Genomic DNA, 20,652 nt, shown 5'->3' on the forward strand with positions numbered 1-20,652 from the left:
ACACTCTCTACCACATACCTAGCTGTAAGATCCAGTTTCTTTTTTTTTTTAATTTATTTTTAAATTTTATTTTATTGTTAGTCACCATACATTACATCATTAGTTTTTAAAAAAATTTTTTTAAAGATTTTATTTATTCACTCGAGACACACACACACGGGGGGGGGGGTGGGCATGAGCAGGGAGAGAGGCAGAGGGAGAAGCAGGTTCCCTGCTGAGCCAGGAGCCCAATGTGGGGCTTGAACCCAGAACACTGGGATCATGACCTGAGCCGAAGGCAGATGCTTAATCATCTGAGCCACTCAGGCGCCCTACATCATTAGCTTTTGATGTACCATTCCATGATTCATTGTTTGCATATAACTCCCAGTGATCCATGCAATACATGCCCTCCTTAATACCCATCACTGGGCTAACTCTCCCCCCTACCCCCCTCGCCTCTAAAACCCTCAGTTTGTTTCTCAGAGTCCATAGTCTTTCATGGCTCATCCTCCCCTCCGATTTTCCACCCTTCATTTTTCCCTTCCTACTATCTTCTTATTTTTTTTTTTAACATATAATGTATTATTTGTTTCAGAGGTACAGGTCTGTGATCCATCAGTCTTACACAATTCACAGCATTCACCATAGCACATACCCTCCCCAATGTCCATCACCCAGCCACCCTATCCCTCCCACCCCCCACCACTCCAGCAACCCTCAGTTTGTTTCCTGAGATTAGTAAGAGTCTTTTATGGTTTGTCTCCCTCTCTGGTTTCATCTTGTTTCATTTTTTCCTCCCTTCCCCTATGATCTTCTGTCTTGTTTCTTAAATTCCTCATATCAGTGAGATCATATGATACTTCTCTTTCTCTGATTGACTTATTTTGTTAGCATAATACCCTCTAGCCATCTTGCAAATGGCAAGATTTTGGTTTTTTTTAACAATATTAGATATTTTGCATTACTTTTTATTTTTTTTTATTTTTTGACAGAGAGAGAGACAGCGAGAGAGGGAACATAAGCAGGGGGAGTGGGAGAGGGAGAAGCAGGCTTCCCGCCGAGCAGGGAGCCCGATGCGGCGCTCGATCCCAGGACGCCGGGATCATGACCTGAGCCGAAGGCAGACACTTAAAGACTGAGCCACCCAGGCGCCCCAAGATTTCATTTTTTGATGGTTGCATAATATTCCATTGTGTGTGTGTGTGTGTGTGTGTGTATCACATCTTCTTTATCCATTCATCTATTGATGGACATCTTGGCTCTTCCCATAGTTTGGTTATTGTGGACATTGCTGCTATAAACATTGGGGTGCACGTACCCCTTCAGATCACTACATTTGTATCTTTGGGGTAAATACCCAGTAGTGCAATTGCTGGGTCATAGGGTAGCTCTATTTTCAACTTTCTGAGGAACCTCCATACTGTTTTCCAGAGTGGTTGTACCAGCTTGCCTTCCCACCAACAGTGTAGGATGGTTCCCCTTTCTCCGCATCCTCACCAAATCTTTCATTTCCTGACTTGTTAATTTTAGGCATTCTGACTGGTGTGAGGTGGTATCTCATTGAGGTTTTGATTTGGATTTCCCTGATGTCGAGTGATGCTGAACACTTTTTCATTTGTCTGTTGGCCATTTGGAAGTCTTCTTTGCAGAAATGTCTGTTCATGGCATCTGCCCATTTTTTAAAATTTATTTTATTATGTATGTTAGTCACCATACAATACATCATTAGTTTTGATGTAGTAATCCATGATTCATTGTTGTTGTTTTTTTTTTAAAGATTTATTTATTTATTTGAGAGAGCGAGAGAGTACATGAGAGGGGGGAGGGTTAGAGGGAGAAGCAGGCTCCTCGTCGAGCAGGGAGCCCGATGTGGGACTCGATCCCGGGACTCCAGGATCATGACCTGAGCCGAAGGCAGTCGCTCAACCAACTGAGCCACCCAGGTGCCCCTCATTGTTTTCATATAACACCCAGTGCTCCATGAAGTAGTGCCCTCCTTAATATCTTCACCAGGCTAACCCATCCCTCCACCGCTCTCCTCTCTAAAACCCTCAGTTTGTTTCTCAGAGTCCGTAGTCTCTCATGGAGACTCTCTTCTTCTCCGATTTCCCCCCTTCACTTTTCCCTACCTTCTCCTAATGTCCTCCATGCTATTCTTTATGTTCCACAGATAAGTGAAACCATATAATTGACTTTCTCTGCTTGACTTATTTCACTTAGCATCATCTCCTCCAGTCCGAACCATGTTGATGTAAAAGTTGGGTATTCATCCTTTCTGATGGCCAAGTAATATTCCATTGAATATATATGGACCACATCTTCTTTATCCATTCATCTGTTGAGGGGTATGTCAGCTCTTTCCACAGTTTGGCTATTACAGACATTGCTGCTATGAACATTGGGGTGCATATGGCCCTTCTTTTCACTACATCTATGTCTTTGAGGTAAATACCCAGTAGTGCAATTGCTGGGTCATAGGGTGGCTCTATTTTTAATCTTTTTTTTTAAATTTTTAAAAAATTTTTATTTATTTATATGAGAGAGAGAGAGAGAAACAGAGAGAGTGTGCACAAGCAGGGGGAGGGGCAGAAGGAGAAGCAGGCTCCCTGCTGAGCAGGGAGCCCGATGCAGGGCTCAATCCCGGGACCCCGGGATCATGACCTGAGCCGAAGACAGATGCTTAACGACTGAGCCACCCAAGTGCCCCTCTATTTTTTATCTTTTGAGGAACCTCCATACTGTTTTCCAAAGTGGTTGTACCAACTTGCATTCCCACCAACAGTGCAAGAGGGTTCCCCTTTCTCCACAACCTCTCCAACATTTGTTGTTTCTTGCCTTGTCAATTTTTGGCATTCTAACTGACCCCTAGAGGATAACATAGGCAGTAACCTCTTTGACATCAGCCACAGCAACTTCTTTCAAGATACATCTCCAAAGGCTAATGAAACAAAAGCAAAAATGAACTTTTGGGACTTCATCAAGATAAAAGCTTCTGCACAGCAAAGGAAACAGTCAACAAAACAAAGAGGCAACCCACAGAATGGGAGAAGATATTTGCAAATGACACTACAGATAAAGGGCTGGTATCCAAGATCTATAAAGAACTTCTCAAACTCAACACCCAAAATCAAATAATCCAGTCAAGAAATGGGCAGAAGACATGAACAGACGCTTCTCCAAAGAAGACATACAAATGGCTAAGAGACACATGAAAAAATGTTCATCATCATCAGCCATCAGGGAAATTCAAATCAAAACCACACTGAGATACCACCTTACACGAGTTGGAATGTGAAGAGTTTTAATCAAGAAAGGATGCTTCACATATTTAATGGAGAACTGGGGGTTATACGCAATGAATCATGGAACACTACATCAAAAACTAATGATGTGATGTATGGTGATTAACATAATAAAATAAAATTAAAAAAAAGAAAGGCTGCACTTTGTCAAATGCTTTTTCTGCATCTATTGAGAGGATCATATGGTTCTTGTTCTTTCTTTTATTAATGTATTGTATCACATTGATTGATTTGCAGATGTTGAACCAAACTTGCAGTCCAGGGATACATCCCACTTGGTCGTGGTGAATAATCCTTTCAATGTACTGTTGAATCCTATTGGCTAGTATTTTGGTCAGAAGTTTTGCATCCATGTCCATCAGGGATATTGGTCTGTAGTTCTCCTTTTTGATGGGGTCTTTGTCTGGTTTTGGGATCAAGGTAATGCTGGCCTCATAAAATGAGTTTGGAAGTTTTCCTTCCATTTCTATTTTTTGGAACAGTTTCAGAAGAATAGATATTAATTCTTCTTGAAATGTTTGGTAGAATTCCCCTGGGAAGCCACCTGACCCAGGGCTCTTGTTTGTTGGGAGATTTTTGATTACTGCTTCAATTTCCTTGCTGGTTATGGGTCTGTTCAGGGTTTCTATTTCTTCCTGGTTCAGTTTTGGTAGTTTATACATCTCTAGGAATGCATCCATTTCTCCCAGATTGTCTAATTTGCTGGCATATAGTTGCTCAAAATATGTTCTTATAACTGTTTGTATTTCTTTGGTGTTGGTTGTGATCGCTCCTCTTTCACTCTTGATTTTATTTATTTGGATCTTTTCTCTCTTCTTTTTGATAAGTCTGGCCAGGGCTTTATCAATCTTATTAATGCTTTCAAAGAACTTGCTTCTAGTTTCATTGATCTGTTCTACTGTTCTTTTGGTTTCTATTTCATTGATTTCTGCTCTGATCTTTATTATTTCTCTTCTCCTGCTGGGTTTAGGCTTTATTTGCTGATCTTTCTCCAGCTCCTTTGGTTAGGTTGTATATTTGAGACCTTTCATGTTTCTTGAGAAAGGCTTGTACTGCTATATACTTTCCTCTTAGGACTGCCTTTGCTGCATCCCAAAGATTTTGAACAGTTGTTTTCATTTTCATTTGTTTCCATGAATTTTTTAAATTCTTCTTTAATTTCCTGGTTGACCCATTCATTCTTTAGTAGGATGCTCTTTAGCCTCCATGTATTTGAGTTCTTTTCGACTTTCCTCTTGTGATTGAGTTCTAGTTTCAAAGCATTGTGGTAAAAAAATATGCAGGGAATGATCCCAATCCTTTGGTACCGGTTGAGACCTGATTTGTGGCCTAGGATGTGATGTATTCTGGAGAATGTTCCATGGGCACTAGAGAAAAATGTGTATTCTGTTGCTTTGGGATGGAATGTTCTGAATATATCTGTGAAGTCCATTTGGTCCAGTGTGTCATTCAAAGTCTTTATTTCCTTATTGATTTTTTGCTTAGATGATCTGTCCATTTCAGTGAGGGGGGTGTTAAAGTCCCCCACTATTATTGTATTGTTGTTGATGTGTTTCTTTGCTTTTGTTATTAATGGGCTTATATAATTGGCAGCTCCCATGTTAGGGGCATAGATATTTATAATTGTTAGATTGACCCTTTAAGTAGGATATAGTGTCCTTCCCTCATCTCTTATTATAGTCTTTGGCTTAAAATCTAATTGGTCTGATATAAGGATTGCCACCCCAACTTTCTTTTGGTGTCCATTAGCATGGTAAATGATTTTCCACCCCTCACTTTCAATCTGGAGGTGTCTTTGGGTCTAAAATGAGTCTCTTGAAGACAGCATATCGATGGGTCTTGTTTTTTTATCCAATCTGATACCCTGTGTCTTTTGATTGGGGCATTTAGCCCATTTACATTCAGGGTAACTATTGAAAGATGAATTTAGTGCTACTGTATTGCCTGTAAGGTGACTGTTACTGTATATTGTCTCTGTTCCTTTCTGGTCCATGTTACTTTTAGGCTCTCCTCTTTGCTTAGAGGACCCCTTTCAGTATTTCTTGTAGGGCTGGTTTGGTGTTTGCAAATTCTTTTAGTTTGTATTTGTCCTGGAAGCTTTTTATCTCTCCTTCTATTTTCAGTGACAGCTTACCTGGCTATAGTATTCTTGGTTGCATATTTTTCTCATTTAGTGCTCTGAATATATCATGCCAGTCCTTTCTGGCCTGCCAGATCTCTGTGGATAGGTCTGTTGCCAGTCTAATGTTTCTACCATTGTAGGTTATGGATCTCTTACCCTGAGCTGCTTTCAGGATTTTCTCTGTCTCTCAGACTGGTAAGTTTTACTATTAGATTTTGGGGTGTTGACCTATTTTTATTGATTTTGAGGCGGATTCTCTGTGCCTTCTGGACTTTGATGCCTGTTTCCTTCCCCAAATTGGGAAGTTCTCTGCTATAATTTGCTCTAACATACCTTCTGCCCCACTCTCTCTTCTTCTGGGATCCCAATTATCCTAATATTGTTTCGTCTTATGGTATCCCTTATGTCTCGAATTCTGCCCTCGTGATCCAGTAGTTGTTCATCTCTCTTTTTCTCAGCTTCTTTATTCTCCATCATTTGGTCTTCTATATCACTATTTCTCTCCTCTGCCTCATTTATCCTAGCAGTTAGAGTCTTCATTTTTTATTGCACCTCATTAATAGCCTTTTTGATTTCGACTTGATTGATTTTAGTTCTTTTCTTTCTCCAGAAAGGGATTCTCTAGTATCTTCTATGCTTTTTTCAAACCCAGCTAGTATCTTTATAATCGTCATTCTGCACTCTAGTTCTGACATCTTACTAATGTCCATATTGATTAGGTCCCTGGCAGTTGGTACTGCCTCTTGCTCTTTTTTTTTCAGGGGAGTTCTTCCATCTTGTCATTTTGTCCAGAGAGAAATAGATAAATGAGAGAACAAAATGCTAAAAGGGTAACAATGACCCCAGAAAAAAATACACTAATCAGAAGGGCCCCCAAACCAGGGGGTAAATAAAGGGGGAAAAAGAAAAAGAATATGATGAGGCTGGTGAATAGAACAGAGCCACACACTAGATTTTGGGTGTATTTTGGTCTGTTAGAAGAAACTGCCTCCCAAAATTTTAAAGAAAGACTTAAATATATACAAAAATAAGGGTAAATACAATGAAGGGATGGAATATGACTGTAAAGATGAAAATTTAAAAAGACTTTAAAAAAGGAATTGGTAAGAAGTTGGTTGAAGAAAGAAAGAAGAAAAATTAAAAAAAAAAAAAAAAGGAAAGAATGTGATCAGCCAGGAGACTAAAACAAAGCCATACACTAGAGATTTAGAGTATATTTTGGTCTGTTAGAAGAAACTGTATCCCAAAATTTTAAAGAGAGAAAAACATATATGTATACACAAAAAATAAGGTTAACTACAATGAAGGGATAGAATATGAGTCTAGAAATGAATTTTAAAAAGATTTTTTTTTAAGATTTTATTTATTTATTTGAGAGAGAGAATGAGAGAGAGAGAGCATGAGAGGGGGGAGGGTCAGAGGGAGAAGCAGACTCCCCGCCGAGCAGGAAGCCCGATGTGGGACTCGATCCCGGGACTCCAGGATCATGACCTGAGCCGAAGGCAGTTGCTTAACCAACTGAGCCACCCAGGCGCCCTAAAAAGATTTTTAAAAAAGGAATTGATAAGGGGCACCTGGGTGGCTCAGTCATTGGGCGTCTGCCTTCGGCTCAGGTCATGATCCCGGCATCCTGGGATCAAGCCCCACATCGGGCTCCCTGCTCCGCGGGAAGCCTGCTTCTCCCTTTCCCACTCCCCCTGCTTGTGTTCCCTCTCTTGCTGTGTCTCTCTGTCAAATAAATAAATAAATTCTTAAAAAAAAAAAAAGGAATTGATAAGATGTTGGTTGAAAAAGCAAAAAAGAAAAATTCAAAAGAAAATAGAAAAAGAAAATTTTAAAAATTAACTTTGAAAGACTAAAGAATCATGGGAAATAAAGCCATGAATTCTATGTGCTGTATACCCCTAGCGCTGGAGTTCTGCAGTTCTCATTGACTGATCGGTAAACTTGGTCTTGATTGGATGTTCTTGTTGATCTTCTGGGGGAGGGGCCTGTTGGAGTGACCTTCAAATGTCTTTGCCTTGGGCGGAACTGCACCACCCTTGCCAGGAGCCAGGCTAAGTAATCTGCTCGGGTTTGCTCTCAGTAGCTTTTGTTCCCTGAAAGCTCTCTGTATAGCTCTGGAGGACCAGAATGAAAATGGCGGCCTCTAAATCTCCAGCCGTGGAGGAGCCAAGAACTCAGGGCCCCTCTCCTCAGTAAGCCCACAGAGAAAAGCAGTCAAACACTTCTATCTCCTTGGTCTCCGGCCACACTCCGTGCTCACCTGGCCTGTGACCAAGCATTTCTATCTCTGGCACATGACCCCGTGGGGTCTCCAAACCCAGTGGATTCCTGCGGTGGGCTCCCTTGCCTCTCCTCCCCAGGGAGGAAGTGTAGTCTCCCCAGATCTGCCACTTGTTGGGTTCCTGCTTGAAGAGCAGTGGCCCGACTGTGCCACGGATCATAGTTTATGGCAACCCCAAGCTGAGAGCCCACTCCTCAGCTCCGTCTTTGCAGCCTGCTTCCCTGCTCCAATACCTGGGAGCTCTGCCACACTCAGGCACCCCCGGTCTTTCTGTGACCCCGAGGGTCCTGAGACCACACTGTCCCAGAGAGGGTTCCACCCCCCCACTTAGCCACTGGAGCGACGTCACTCAGCAGAGCAGATTTCTAAAAGTTCCAATTTTGTGCTTCGCTGCTCTATTACTTGCCAGTAGCCAGCTGACAGAGGCTCCTTTCCCTCCCCCACCCCCGTCAATCTTCCCAAATATCACCTCAAATTCACTTCTCCGCACATCCTGCCTTCCAAGAAAGTGGTCACTTTTCTGTTCATAGAGTTGCTGCTATTCTTTTCTTGTATCTCCTGTTGAGTTTGTAGGTGTTCAGAATGGTTTGATACCTATCTAGCTGAATTCCTGGGACCAGACGAAATTTAGGTCTCCTACTCTTCTGCCATCTTGCTCCTCCTCCAAGATCCAGCTTCTTTAGGCTCTCTACACTGGAGTCCCAAACAGGCCCCTCCCAAACATGTTGTTCCTTTGCTGCTGGCTGATGTTAGAAGAAGCAGATTCTAATTCTAGCTATCATGCAAATGAGTTGTGAAATCAGATAAAATTGTTTAGTCTCTCCAAGAGACATTTTCCTTGACTGTAAAACTGACATAAAAGCTTTTATTGTCGGGGCGCCTGGGTGGCTCAGTTGGTTAAGCCACTGCCTTCAGCTCAGGTCATGATCCTGGAGTCCCGGGATCGAGTCCCGCATCGGGCTCCCTGCTCGGGGGGGAGTCTGCTTCTCCCTCTGACCCTCCCCCCTCTCATGTGCTTTCTCTCTCTCATTCTCTCTCTCTCAAATAAATAAATACAATCTTTAAAAAAAATAAAAAGAAAAAAAAAAGCTTTTATTGTCTTCCTCACAGAGTTATTGTGAGGCTTAAATTACATAATGGGAAGCAGCATGATACATTAGTTAGGGACCTAAGTGCAGAAGTCAGGACACTTGGTTTTAAATCTTGACTCACATTTGTGTTTGCTCATCTATAAAGTAAGGATAACATTTTGTACTGAACTCAACATCATAGGGTTTTGTGCAGATTAACCTGCCACAGTATCTATCATATTGTAAGTGGCTGATCATTCTTATTTTATTATTATTGGTATTCTTCTTTATAAGTAGTCACTATAGAAAAGTCAGTCACATTTAGAAGGAAACCCTGACCAGGAAGAATTGTGGGTTCACAACAATTCAGTACCTGGTCTTGGTAAACTCAACAAGGAGAGTTTCTATCTGCTCCCTTTGGGCCCTAGACATGTGAGACAGCACTCATTTGGTGAACTATTCTACATCACATGGGTAGGAAGGATGGTTGCTGGGTAGAATGGTTTCATTTCTTTTTTCTTTTTTTTCTTGTACACAATTTTCATAATAGTTTTATTTGTAAAAGCCCCAAAGTAAAAATAACATAAATGTCCGTCAATAGAAAAATGGGTAAACAATTTTTTAAAATTTAAATTCAATTAGCCAACATATAGTACATCATTACTTTTCGGTATAGGGTTCAATGATTCATTAGTTGCATATAACACCCAGTGCTCATCACATCACATTCCCTCCTTAATTTTATTTAGGGTTAAATGTGTGTATTTGGAAAACTGAATACAATTAAATATTAATTTAAATGTATCTTACTAGCTGTATTTGCTCATTATTAAATATTCATGTGTATTATTAGCTATATTAGCTAATTATTATTGACTACTAATGTCCATTCATGGGACTATATGTTCCCATGATATATATTAAATATAATAAAATAGGCCTCCACCAGCTTGGAAAATCATCACACAGAATGTATATGTACAAAAAGACCCATCATATACAAAAAAGCTTTTAAAAAATCAGGTTTTCAAAAAAAAAATCAAGTTTTCTATGGTTTACTGACCCATATCCTACTGGGAAGGTTACTGGCCTAAAATATTTTCCATTGTTTTATTTTACTTTCAGGGGCTGCACTAAGTCATTCTTCTCAAGTGGATTTACTGATTAACTCTTAAAAATGACTACCAATCTTAAACACAAATGCTCAATTATAACTATATGTACGAGTTTACAGCTAATTTCAGTGTAAAACATCCCTGTTGACAATAACAAATGTCATTTTAAATTTCAGAAGCATCAAATTTGAGGAGAACTTTCAAACCAGTCTAAAAGTGCACTGCATGGGTGGCTAGAGAAAGGCATCAAAACTGGCATTCTGGAACATCTTTTATGGCATTATAAGGAAAAACCACTTCCCTGTTACCAGGCAGCATTCAGCTGGCCAGCTGATACGTCCCTCTTCAGATCCATCACCACCTGTACTAGAGCTATAATGTACTGTCTCCATGTTTGCGACCCAACTCTAGACTGCCCTCCCAGGGAGCAAAAAACCCTATCTTAATCGTCTTTATATCCTAAATACATCAGGCAATGTACAATGTACATCAAATATAAATTAATTAAGAATTGCATGGACATTACTAGTGGGAGTATATATAATCATTGTGGAAAAAAATATGGCCTAATATATTAGAGCTGAAGATGTGATTACCTAATCATTCAGTAATTTGTCTCCTGGTTATAAACTTCCCAATATTCAAAGACCTTTGTGAGTATATATAAAATATTTGGCTGGCCAGATGTCTGTCTGCCTATCTGTCTGGCCAGCCAAATACTAACACTTCCTGCTTTTAAATCTGTATTTCTGTTAATACTGGTAATCTACCTTTTCCTAGGAAAACTTTATTTTATCCAAGTTTTCTCATTTATTACCAGATAATTAAACAAAATATACTGTTACAATGGCTTTTGTATCCTTTATGTTTGGAATAAATTCTCCTTTCTCATTAAAAAAATGTATGTACTACATTACTGTACTGCTAAATTTCCCCCATACAGAAGGCGTTTTCATCCCTTTTAAGTCTATGGCTCATTTAATCTACAAAAGTCTACCAATATGGAAAAAAACTCTGCAATTTTAAACATTATATTCAACTGAATAACACATTTAATTGCCTACTATATATGTTCAGAATTGTGTTAAGTATTGTGGGTCTTACAAGGAAATATGACATATCTAGTCAGGATCACTAATAAAATGATGCTTCATTGTTAGTAAATAATCCAATCAATTGATTTAAGTCCAGAAATGAAAGTACAAACACTGATCTAATAAAAATATTAAATAGCACTAGAAGATAACAGACTAACACTGTTCCCAATACATGCTAATGTAGAAAGATAATAACATAACAGGAGGTTATAATGTGAGTGCTCTGTTAGATCTTCCCACAATTTAGAAGCTCTTATATAATCTTCAACTGTCTACGTTCCCCAAAGAGGCATAGCTAATTAAAATTAACATAAATACTTTGTTGTTGCCCTTTAAAATGCTTTCTAGTTTGGACAGCACCAATTCTCTGTTGCTGAAAGTGGGTTTGGACATGTTATGCAGAAGCAAGAACTGAGGAGCATTAGAGGCTTCCTCTGGTTCTTGTCATATAGAAGAGAAAATCCATTTGTGCATTTAAAGAAGATTTTTATCAATTATTACCATTCAATACTTGCACAGCGGATTGGTTTGTGGGTTTTTTGGTTTTTTTGGTTTTTTTTTTTTTTGCTTTTTAGGAAAAACAAAATGCTCTAAATGTAAGCTTAAGGTATGATCCTATTCATATAGGTTTTCTTGTAAAATGAGTGACAAAGAGTATTAAAATCAGAAAGTTTCACATGGAGTCTTTTTTTTTTTTTTAAGATTTTATTTATTTATTTGACAGAGAGAGACATAGTGAGAGAGGGAACACAAGCAGGGGGAGTAGGAGAGGGAGAAGCAGGCTTCCCTGTGGAGCAGGGAGCCCAATGCAGGGCTCAATCCCAGAACCCTGGGATCAGGGCCTGAGCTGAAGGCAGACACTTAACGACTGAGCCATCCAGGCGCCCCTCACGTGGAGTCTTTACAATCTCCAGTAATAGATTTAAGTGTTAATACAAAAAGGTTCCAAAAGGTTATTCCTTTGAAACTTGTTGATAAATTTAAGATTTAACCCAAACACTTACTGTGCATTTACCATATGCAATTTAACATAAAAATAAGTGGTTTTCAATAAATTTATGGACTTTCAAAAGGTTGGTTTCAAATGGTTTTTCTTCACCCTATCTAGTTCTTTCTATCTAAAAGCAAATACATGGGATAAAAGACAGCAGGAAATGAGAAAAATAAAAAGGGTCTTGAAACTTTCTTTGGCCTTTTGAGAAGTAAACATTTTAAAATTAACATTTAAATGTATTAAAAGTAATATAAGCACATAGTATTAAAAGTTAAATAACCATAAAAGTCTTGCAATAAAATTATCAGTCCTCTATTCATGCTGTACTATTTCCTAGAGATTAGTACTTTCAACCCTTTATAATTTTTCTCTAAAATTTATCAAATATTTCTAAATGTCACATTTATTCGCTCTCTTATGCAGTTTTAGATTTATCTATTGGCTTCTTATAATGACAGCTGAGGATTTTCACAGCTGTTTATATCCATTTCCCTTCATCTATCTTCCTAATATCTCACAAGTTTTGGTTAAAACTTGTTTATAAGACTATAACTTTTAAATATTGTTTACTGTTGGGCCAAATAGTATACTTCAATTACATTTCCTTTCTTCTACTACATTCTGCTTTTGTTTTAGGAATCTTAGTTTTATTTAAATTATAGGGTTTTCTCTTATGCCCTCCTACAGCTCTATAAAATACCTTTTTAAAAAATACCTTTTAAAAACATTCTCCATGTGGTAAAGCTACCAAATATCCTCTGAAGTAATTTTTCTCCTGGAGAGGTTTCCTGGCTGCCCTTCTGCTTTCACCGGAACCAATGACTCTCCAGGCCTATTGCATGACTGTCATCCTGGAACCTCCCTCCAATGGTAACCCTAATTCTTTGCACCTCTCCTTTGAGTCAGAATCCCTTTCCTGGATGGCACATAATAGCCTCTTTTGGTTTACTCCCTCATTTTATTTATTTTTTTAAAGATTTTATTTATTTATTTGACAGAGAGAGACACAGCGAGAGAGGGAACACAAGCAGGGGGAGTGGGAGAGGGAGAAGCAGGCTTCCCACGGAGCAGGGAGCCTGATGCGGGTTTCGATCCCAGGACTCTGGGATCATGACCTGAGCCGAAGGCAGACCCTTAACGACTGAGCCACCCAGGTGCCCCTACTCCCTCATTTTAAAGAAATAATTTATCCTTCAGTAGTTTCCTGAAAAAGGGTTGAAAAGACTTTTTGTTTGTTTTGAAAATTTGAGTGACCAGAATTTTTTTTAGGCTACTTTCCCATTTGATTGATAATGTGGCTGAATAAAAATAGAATTCTAGGTCAAATTTTACCTTCTCTCAGAATTTTAAAGGCAATATTTCACTATTTTCTAGTTTTCAATGTTGCTATTAAGAAGACAAATGCTATTCTTATGACAAATCCTTAGAGGTGACCATTTTTCTTGCAGGAGGCGTTCAGCTTTAGTGAGCTAAAGTTTCATAATTAAGTGCTAAATACTTGTTAGGCCCTTTAAATCTGGACACTCATATCTATGTTCTGGAAAAGTTTTTTTCCAGCTTTATTGAGATATAATTGACATTTAACATTATATAAGTCTAAGGTGCACAACATGATGATTTGATACACGTATAATATCGCAAAATGAGTACCACAGTAAGGTTAGTTAACACATCCTTCGTCTATCATAATTACCTTTTTGCTGTTGGCATGGTGAGAATGTTTAAGATCTACTCTTTTAACAACTTTCAAGTACAAATCACACTACTGTTAACTACAGTCACCATGCTTCCCACATTAGATCCCCAGAACTTAATCCTCTTACAACTGAAAGTCTGTACCCTTTGACAAATATCGCCTCATTTCCCCTACTCCCCAGCTCCTGGCAACCACCAATCTACTCTTTGTTTTTATGAGTTCAGCTTTTTTAGATTTCACATATAAATGAGATCATAAAGTATCTGTCATTCTCTGACTTATTTCACTTAGTATAATGCTTTCAAGGTTTATCTATGTTTTCACAAATGGCAGGATTTCCGTCTTTATTATGGATGATTAATATTCCATTGTATATATACTGTATTTTATTTTCCATTCATTCATCAATGGACACTTAAGTTGTTTCTATGTCTTGGCTATTGTGAATAATACTGCAATGAAAGAGGAAGTATAGCTATCTCTTTGAGATCCTGATTTCAAATCCTTTGGATATATACCCAGAAGTGGAATTGCTGGATCATATGGTAGTTCTATTTTCTATATATATATATATTTTTTTTTTTTTTTGAGGAATCTCCATTCTGTTTTTTATAGTGACTGTACAAATTTATATTTCCAACAACAGCGCACAAGAGTTCTTTTTTTTTAAATTCATTTATTTTAGAGAGAGAGCAAGCAAGCACAAGTGGGGGAAGGGCAGAGGGAGAGACTCTCAAGCAGACTCCTCATTGAGCGTGGAGCCTGACGACTCAGGGCTCAATCTCATGACCCTGAGATCATGACCTGAGCAGAAATCATTAGTGGGCCGCTCAACTGACTCAGCCACCCAGGTGCCCCAAGAGTTCTCTTTCTATACATCCTTGCCACTATTTATCTCATCTTTTTAAAAACTCTATTTCTTTTATTTTTTGATTATTGAAATATAATTGACATACAATGTTATACTAGTTTCAGGTGTACAACACTGATTCAACAATACTATACATTATTCAATGTTCACCACAGTTAAGTGTAGTCATCATCTGTCACCATTCGATGTTATTACAATATTATTGACTATACTACCTATGCTGTACTTTCCACTCCATGAATTATTTATTTTATAACTGGAAGTTTGTACCTCTTGTCTTTCTGATGTCAGGTATTCTAACAGGTGTGAGGGAATATTTCATTGTGGTTTTGATTTGCACTTCCTTAATGACTGGTGATACTGAATACCTTTTCATGAATTTTTGTCTCTTCTTTGGAAAAAAGTCAGATCCTTTGCGCATTTTAAAAATCAAATTATTTGGTTTTTTTGCTCTTGAACTTTAGGAGTTCCTTACATATTTTGGATATGAATTCTTTGTCACCTATATGGTTTGTTAATATTTTCTTCTATTCTGTAGGCTGATTTTTCATTTTGTTGTTTCTTTTGCTGTACAGAAGCTATTTTGTTTTAATGTCTCACTTGTTGATTTTCACTTTTGCTGTTGTGGTTTTGTTGTCATTTTAAAAAAAATATCACCAACACCAATGTCAAGCAGCTTTGCTCTGTTTTCCTCTGGGAGATAACAGTTTCAGGTCTAATATTTAATCCATTTAGAGTTAATTTTTGTGAGTGGTTGTAAGAAAGAGGTACAATTTCATTCTTCTGCATGTGAATATCCTGTTTTCCCAACATTTACTGAAGAAATTCTCCTTTCCCCATTGAATATTATTGGCTCCCTTGTCAAATATTAGTTCACCATATATATGTGGTTTTACTTCTGGGGTCTCAATTCTCTTCCATTGGTCTGTGCACCTATTTTTATGCCAGTACCACACTGTTTTGTTTTTGGGTTTTTTTCCACACTGTTTTGATTACTATAAATTTATAATATAGTTTGAAATCAGAAAGTGTGATACCTCCAACTTTGTTCTTTCTCAAGATTACTTGGCTATACAAGGTATATTGTAGTTCCATTTGAATTTTAGGATTGTTTTTTCTATTTCTGGAAAATCCCACTGGCATTTTAATAAGGATTGTATCGAATCTATACATGGTTTTATGCAGCATGGACATTTTAAGAATATTAATTCTTCCAATTAAAAAACATGGGATTATCTTTCCATTTACTTGTGTCTTCTTTAATTTCTTTCATCAATGTCTTATAATTTTTAGTGTATAGATCTTTTACTTCCTTGGTTAAATTATTTCTAAGTATTTTATTGTTTTTGATGCTATTGTTAACGGGATTGTTTTCTTTATTTCTTTTTCAGATAGTTCATTGTTAGTGTATTCTGACTTTTGCAATTAACTTGTGTGTTGATTTTGCATTCTGAAACTTTACTGAATTTATTGGCAGTTTGGGGGGAGATGCTTGAGGATTTTGTATATATAAGGTAATGTCATATGCAAATAGAAACAATTTTACTTCTCCCTTACCAGTTTGGATGTCCTTTCTTTTTTTTCTTGCCTAATCACTCTGGCTAAAACGTCTAATACTGTGTTGAAAAGGAATGGTGAGATTAGGCACCCTTGTCTGGTTTTGATGTTAGAGGAAAAACTTTCAACCTTTCACTGTTGAGCATGATGTCTGCTGTGGGCTTGTCATGTATGGTCTTTATCATGTTGAGGTATGTTGCTTCTATGTCCATTTTGTTGAGAGCTTTTTTTTTTTTTTTAAAGATTTATTTATTTTAGAGATATGGTGGTGAGGGGCAGAGGAAAAGGGAATGAGAGTCCCAAGCAAACTCTGTGCTGAGCATGGAGCGCAAGTCAGGGCTTGATCTCACGACCCTGAGATCACAACCGGAGCTGAAACCAAGAGTTGGGCACTCAACCAACTGCGCCACCTAGGCACTCCATTTTGTTGAGAGTTTTTTTCATGAAAGGATGTTGAATTCTGTCAAGTGCTTTTTTTGCATCTACTGAGATTATCATATAATTTCAATATATCATTCCATTAATGTGGTATATCACCTTTATGCCAAACAATCCTTGAATTCCAGAAATAAATCCCACTTGTTCATGGTGTATGATCCTATTAATGAGCTGCTGAATTTGATTTGCCAGTATTTTGTTGAGAATTTTTGCATCTCTATTCATCAGAGATAGTGGTCTGTAGATTTCTTTTCTTATTTATTTATTTTTTTATTATGTTCAGTTAGCCGACATACAGTACATCATTAGTTTTTTATATAGTGTTTAACGATTCATTAGTTGTGTATAACACCCAGTGCTCATCACAACACATGCCCTCCTTAATACCCATCACCTGGTTACCCCATTCCCCCCCTTCTGTAACCCTCAGTTTAGTGACCTTATAGGACTTTTGGTATCAGGGTAATGCTGGCCTTGTAAAGTAAGTCTGTGAATGTTCCCTCCTCTTCAATTTTGTGGAAGAGTTTGAGAAGGACTGGTATTCATTCTTCTTAAATGTTCAGTAGAATTCACCCACGAAGGCATTTAGTCCTCAGCTTTTCTTTGTTGGGAAGTTTTTGATTACTGATTTACTCTCCTTACTTATTACTAGTCTGTTCAGCCTTTCTATTTCTTCTCGATTTAGTCTTGGTAGGTTGTATGTTTCTATCTAGATTGTCCAATTTGTTGGCATATAATTATTCACACTAGTCTCTTATGATCATTTATATTTCTGTTGTATCAGTTGTAATGTCCTCTTTCATCTATAAATTCATTTATTGAGTTCTTTCCTTGGCAAGTCTAGCTAAAGGTTTGTCAATTTTGTTTATCTTTTAAAAAGAACCCAACTCTTAGTTTCCTTCCTTGATCTTTTCTATTCTTTTTCTGTTCATTTTCTGTATTTTTAGCGGAGCTTTATCTCCTTCCTTCTGCTAAATTTGGACTTAGTTATTTTTCTAGTTCTTTGAGGTATAAAGTTCAGTTATTTGAGATTTTTCTTAATGTAGGCATTACTATAAACTTTCCTCTTAGAACTGATTTATTTATTTAATGTTTGATAAGTTTTAGTATGCTGTATTTCCATTTTTTTGTCTCAAAGATTTTTTTTTTAATTTCCCTTTTGCTTTCTTCTGTGACCCACTGGTTATTCAGGAGTGTGGTGTTTAATTCTCAAATATTTGTGAATTTTCTGGCTTTCTTCCTGTTATTGATTTCTAGTTTCAAATCATTGTCATAAGAAAAAATATTTCATATAATTTTAATCTTCTTAAATTTGTTAATACTTATCTTGTGGCCTAACATCTGATCTATCCTGGAGAGTGTTCCATGTGCACTTGAGAAGAATGTATATCCTACTCTGCTTTAGGATGGAATATTCTGTATATGTGTGTTAGGTCCATTAAGTCCTAAGTATAGGGACCTAAGTCAAGTCTAATGTGTCCTTATTGATTTTCTGTCTGATCTATCCAATATTGAAAGTGGGGCATTGACATCCCCTACTATTACTGTGTTGTCGTCTATTTCTCCCTTTAGTTTTGTTAATATTTGCTTTCTATATTTAGGTGCTCTGAAGTTGGGGGCATGCACATTTACATCTGTCATATGCTGTTAATGAACTGACTTTCATCATTATATAATCACTTATTTGTCTCATTACAGCTTTTAACTGAAAGTCTATTTTGTCTGATATAAGAATAGCTACCACTGCCATCTTTTGGGTATCTTTTTTCTATCCCTTTCCTTTCAGCCTATGTGTGTCCACAAAGCTAAATTAAGTCTGTTATAAGTAACATATTCTTGGATCATTTCTTAATCTATTTAACCACTCTATATCTCTGATTGAGAATTTAATCCATTTATATTTAAAGTAATTTCAGTAGGGAAGGATTCATTATTGCCATTTAAATAAACTTTTCTGGGAAAAAAAAGTTTTGTTTTCTGGCTCTTTTTGTAGTTCCTTTATTCCTGTCCCCCTCTCTTGCTATCTTTCTCTGTGAACTGATGATTTTCCATAGTGGTATGCTTATGCTTTGATTCCTTTCTCTTTATTTTGTGTGTGTCTACTGTAGGTTTTTGCTTTCTGGTTACATGAGGCTTACATAAAAATCTTATAGCTGTGACAGTCTATTTTAGGATAATTACAACTTAATTTCAATCCCATACAAAATCTCTATGCTTTTACTCAACACTTCCCCCTTTAGGTTTTGGATGTTCCAATTTATATGTTTTTATATTGTGTATCCATTAGCAACTTATACTAGCTATAGTTATTTTTTTCATGTTTCAAGTTTTTATTTAAATTCTAGTTAGTTAACATAGAGTGTAATATTGGTTTCACGAGTAGAATTTAGTGATTCATTACTTACATATAACACCCAGTGCTCCTCACAAGTGCCCTCCTTAATATCCATCCCATTTAGCCCATCCCCGACCCCCCCCCTCCAGCAACCCTCAGTTTGTTCTCTATAGTTAAGAGTCTCTTATGGTTTGCCTCCTTCTCTATTTTTTCTTCCCCTATGTTCATCTGTTTTGTTTTCTTAAATTCCACTATGAAACCATTTGGTATTTGCCTTCCTCTGATTGACTTAATTTGTTTAACACAATAAACTCTAGCTCCATCCATGTTGTTGCAAATGGCAAGACTTTATTCCTTTTCATGGCTGAGTAATATTCCATTGTACATATTTATCCATTCATCAGTCAATGGACATTTAGGTTCTTTCCATAATTTGGCTATTGTTGATAATACTGCTGTAAACCTCAGGGCACATGTGCCCCTTTGAATCAGTATTTTTGTATCCTCTGGGTAAATACATAGTAATGCAATTGCTGGGTCATAGGGTAGTTCTATTTTTAACTTTTTGAGGAACTTCCATACTGTTTTGCAGAGTGGCTGTACCAGTTTGCATTCCCACCAACAGTGTAAGAGTGTTCCCCTTTCTCCATACATCCTAGCCAACATCTGTTTTTTCTTGTGTTGTTGATTTTAGCCATTCTGACTGATGTGAGGTGATATCTCACTGTAGTTTTGATTTATATTTCCCTGATGATGAGTGAGGTCGAGCATCTTTTCATTTATCTGTTGACTATCTGGATGTCTTTTTTTGAAAAATGTCTGTTCATGTCTCCTGCCCATTTCTTAACTGGATTATTCATTATTTTGGGTGTTGAGTTTGATAAGTTCTTTATAGATTTTAGATACTAACCCTTTATCAGATATGTCATTTGTAAATATCTTCTCCCATTCGGAACGTTGTCTTTTAGTTTTGTTGATTGTTTCCTTTCCTGTGCAGAAACTTTTTATTTTTATGAAGCCTCAAGAGTTCATTTCTGCTTCTGTTTCCCATGCTTCCAGAGATGTGTATAGTAAGAAGCTGCCAAGACTGACCTCAAAGATCTCCGTCTGCCTGTGTTCTCCTCTAGGATTTTAGTGGTTTCCTGTCTCACATTTAGGTCTTTCATCCATTTTGAATTTATATTTGTGTATGGTGTAAAAAAGTGGTCTAGTTTCATTCTTCTGCATGTTGCAGTCCAGTTTTCCCAACACCATTTGTTGAAGAGACTGTCTCTCTTCCATTGGATATCCTGCTTTGTCAAAAATTAGTTAACCATATAGTTGTGGGTCCATTTCTGGGTTTTCTATTCTGTTCCATTGATCTATATGTCTGTTTTTGTGTTAGCTACAGTTACTTTAAAATTTTCTGTCCTTTAATCTTTATACTAGAGTTATAGAACACCATATTACATACTAGAATTATAGAACACTATATAGGTATATAGTCAAATTCAGAATAATCCAATGCTACAGAACACTCATGAAAGAAATTGAAGAAGACACAAAAAGATGGAAAAATATTCCATGCTCATGGATTGGAAGAATAAACATTGTTAAAATGTCTATGCTACCCAGAGCAATCTATACCTTTAATGCCATCCCAATCAAAATTCCAATGACATTTTTCAAGTGCTGGAACAAACAATCCTAAAATTTATATGGAATCAGAAAAGACCCCGAATATCCAAGGAAATGTTGAAAAAGAAAAACAAAGCTGGGGGCATCACATTGCCTGATTTCAAGCTAT

At 37.3% G+C, this 20,652-nt stretch overlaps 1 protein-coding gene across 1 annotated transcript in view; it reads right to left on the reverse strand.

The window, feature by feature from the left end:
- Positions 1-20,652, reverse strand: part of DOCK3 (dedicator of cytokinesis 3) — a 477,354-nt gene that overhangs the window by 160,414 nt on the left and 296,288 nt on the right. The gene's annotated exons all lie outside the window — the stretch shown is intronic.

Source organism: Mirounga leonina, unplaced genomic scaffold, assembly GCF_011800145.1.
Source record: "Mirounga leonina isolate KUSES-001 unplaced genomic scaffold, KU_Mleo_1.0 Mir_94, whole genome shotgun sequence".
Classification (NCBI taxonomy): Eukaryota; Metazoa; Chordata; class Mammalia; order Carnivora; family Phocidae; genus Mirounga; species Mirounga leonina.